This window comes from Saccostrea echinata, unplaced genomic scaffold (genome assembly GCF_033153115.1).
Source record: "Saccostrea echinata isolate AGI-Se365-2 ecotype Australia unplaced genomic scaffold, CSIRO_AGI_Sech_v1 ptg000033l, whole genome shotgun sequence".
Taxonomy (NCBI): Eukaryota; Metazoa; Mollusca; class Bivalvia; order Ostreida; family Ostreidae; genus Saccostrea; species Saccostrea echinata.
This window is the reverse complement of record NW_026889782.1, coordinates 24859415-24863603: the sequence shown is the minus strand read 5'-3', so window position 1 is coordinate 24863603 and position 4189 is coordinate 24859415.

The following is a 4189-nucleotide window of genomic DNA, read 5'->3' as shown; positions in this document are numbered from 1 at the left end:
TTACAATGATGCCAACAGTTTGACTGCTTGATGTCTGCTTGATGTCCAGGAGTAAAGAAGATTTTTAAAGATTGCATTATTTTTGGTGGTTTTAGCCCCACCCCTCAGGCCCCAGGGGGGCAGGGACCATGAAATTCACAATTTTTGTTCCCCTTCACCCATAGATGCTATATATCAAATTTGGTTGAAATTGGTTGAGCGGTTCTAGAGAAGATGTTCAAAAGTAAACGCACGACGGACGACGACAGACAAAAACAGATAGCAAGTGACTTAGGTGACCTAAAAATGGCCCTCAGGAAATGTAATTAAAAAATTCATGCCTTCATCTTTCAGAGCTAAATTTCCAAATGTAAATTGTATTATTGACTGCACTGAATTTTTTTTATCAAAAAACCAAGAAATCCAACTGCTCAGTCTCAGAAAACAACATAATACTTATAAAGCACTGGTAGGTGTGTCACCTTCTGGTGCATTTACATTTGTATCAAACTTGTGGGGTGGCAATGTTTCCGATAGGTATATCACTAAGGAAAGTGGTTTCCTAGACAACATACAAGCTGGAGATGAAATAATGGCAGACAGGGGATTTTTGATCAGGGATCTTTTGCTTCAACGCAGAGCTAGACTTATTATACCCCCATTCACAAAGAAGTGTTCCTGGGGTAAAGATAAGTATTTGTCTGCCTCCGAAATACTTAAAACAAGAAACATTGCAAAATTCCGCATCCATGTAGAGAGGGCTATAGGAAGGTTAAAAACATTACATATGATGTCCAACACCATGCCAACAAATTTAAAACCACTTGCTGATCAAATGCTTCTCATATGTGCATTTCTTTGTAATCTTCAAAAACCTTTGGTCAAAAAGTAAGGAATTGATGTTCCATATTGGAATGTATACTTATAACTGACATCTGTATTCAGAAATATTTTTTTATTGTGTTCACTTCTGATATAAAATACACTTATAAGAACTTCAATGTAACAAGTAGCATATATTTCTTGAATGATAATCAAATAAAAAGTAAGAAAAATTGTTCATAGTGTCTCATTTTTACAAGAGTTGAAAATGTATGTTTGAGACTTAAAATACATAATATTTCTGCTGACATAACTATTTTTACAATTGTCTTAGTGCTCTAAAAAGTTACTTCTCAAAAAAAATCTGAGATTTTTCAATAATTCTCTTAAATATGTGTTCATCGAAATATATACGATCAACAATAAAGCCCTTTTTTGTGTAAAATACAAAATCACACCACTGTTTTTGGCACACACCTAGTTGGCCCTGAATTTGTACATACCATGGAAAATCAAATTTCAGTCTTATATTTTCATTTTCGTCTAAGACAACATGATAATGGTCATCAATACAAGCATCTTTGGGCATTTTATTTTGATACAAGAAGGAACATTTTATCTCAAGTAATCCTTCACCACAACAATTGCAATTAATTATACCATCTGGAGAAGCCCCTAAAAATGGATTATTTGAGTTTACATATAAACCACATAACTTAATCTCTGCATGTTTGTGCTGTTTTTATACTGCTCAAAATAAAGCTGTCTAGCGACCGGTTCATGTAGCTTACCAAATGCCAGAGAAGGTTCAGATACTTTTGAAGTTTTCCCCATAATCATTTTTGAAATATAATTCTCTTCATTTTCTGTAAATCTAAAATGCAAAACTGATGAAAAATGTGAGGCAGTAATTCTACCAATTCTGTGTTCAAACCATTCATGATTTTCATTCTGCCCTTTGATCTTCAATTTCAGTAATTTTTTTCTTATCAAAAATATTCTTCAATTTTTCGGTAACTGAAAAAATGTCATAAGGGGGTTGCATATTCTTGCAGACATCTGACATTGACGGAAGTACAACATTATTATCATCATCATCATCATCACTTTCGAAAGACTTGTCATAAAGTGTCTGTAAAAGAAGAGCCCCTGTACCTCTACATAATTCATAGAAGTCCTTCTCGTGGTTGGCCAGGGGACCTTGACTGGGAACTGTCGGGTCATACGAGTAAACAGTAGCAGATGTTGGTTGAGGATGTGTCTGGTCCACTCTCATGTCTATGTCGGTGATCTTCTGGGGGTTAGATTTTTTTTCTAGGTTTATCCCAGATACACTGCGTATCGGTGCCTACCTCTGTTCCTCGGTCTCTGTGTCTCTCACAAAAACTTGTTAGTGAAAATAGAAAAGCAACACAATGTTTGCAAGTTCCATTATCCCTGAAAAAATCATATAAGAATTAAAGATTTTTGAGATAAATTGTTCATTTTTTATTTGTAAATTCCTACTTATGAACCTGGATTTCAATAATTAGACTGTGACTTCACATTATTAAATAATGTATCAGTTTTAAGAGATTATGCTTTCATGGAAACAGAGAGCAACATGTATTTTATTTTAACATGAGGTTAGCTAAAAACTGGAATGTACTTACGCCACACAAGTGCATCCACCAGACAAAATTTCTCCTGTGTCTTGTTCGCCAAGATCCATTCATCATAAGGCAGGGCTGTCTGTCATGTCTCAGGCATGCAAGTTGCCCTCAAGTAAAGGTATTCTTGGTGGACATGACAGGCAACCTTGACATCGTCAATATGGCAAGCCATGTGTAACCGATACCCATTATCTTGCTTATAAAGGCTTAGTCGTTCATGACTCCACCCACGCTACCTCATTATGTATACCAAAACATCACACGATTGAAAGTCTGGTATACTGGCCAAATCCTTACTCTTGCAAAAGTAGTTGGTTAATATATAGACAATATTTAAACTTCCAACTTCTTAATTGTTAAATTGCTATAAAAATGTTTTTAATAGGCCTCTATCATGTGGGTTCATTTCACTTTGTGAAAACTAGGGTGGGTTTAGGTGTGTGTTACCCCAATTGTTTGGTTTGCTGTATCAATACTGAAAAGCTTAGTCAATAGATATAATTTTATACAAAGTGTGAAAAATTACAGTCTTACCAATCGGTCACAGCATTTACAGGGTCTAAAATAATTTTCTTGTCTCCCACTGTCACTGTCCTGCGCCTTGCATCAAACACGGAGTACTCTTCTTCGTCATTTGTAGATGTCAAAACCTGTCATCATTATACAGAAAGGTGAAGGTAGATACTTTTATTTTTGTCGTTCTCGGTTCTGACTACGAAATGTATTAATCAGTTATTGCTCCAGTAAACGAACGATTACCTCAAGACGAAGTTCCTCAGCAAGCTCACATAAACGCACAAGCTCTATTTCCCTGCCTATGCTGCAGCTTATACCTCTATCTTGCAGATATTTCTTAAGATCTGGTACTTGAAAGCCGTAAAAAATGATTCGTTCTGCCATAGATATAAGACGCTATAAAACCGGAAGTTTCCTTGCTGAACATTTTTGACATGGCGTGACTAAACGCGAAAGAAAAACGTTGTTCCGGATGAACTCGAAACACGGCTATTATAATGTTATTAAAAAGATTTTTTAAAACATTAACTTGAATATAAACTTTTTAACTTTTTTAAAAATGTTGCAGAAACATTTTTAAAAATGATGTGTTAAAGAAATTTTGTATATGTTTTTTAACGTTATTGTATCGTTTCCTTAAAACGTTTTTTACCAAAGTTTTTAACTAAGTAAAACTCAATTGGTATAAGGAAATTACAATTTTTACAAATATTTTTTTAAATATCATTTGTCAGATATTCTAACAGAATCTAGAATAAAATATAACACGAATGGTATAGGAGGATAAATAAAGATAGTTTAATTGACATTTCCAAAACCTTATGATTTGCTGGGTGCACAATACTACACATTAAATACACAAAATAAAATGAAAGGGCATACAATTGCGACTACAAATCTAAACATTGTGTCTATCTAACTTACTTCTTAAATTCTGTTTAGAAGATTTAGAGGACATATGCTCTTACAAACTGTTTAATACATGTACCCATTTCAATAAATGGCTGAAATATATGATCAATAGGGCCAAAAAGAATCAAAATTGGTTACAAGCAATATGCACATCTTCAATATAATATGCAGCATTTTAATAGTTGTGTTGGCACAGTTTATTACTGCACACTAAGTGCATGCATATTAAATAAATAGCCAACATTTTTAGTTCAAAAAGTCCAAAATTCACACACAAATAAACTTGTTGGGTGGGGTATAATGGCCAG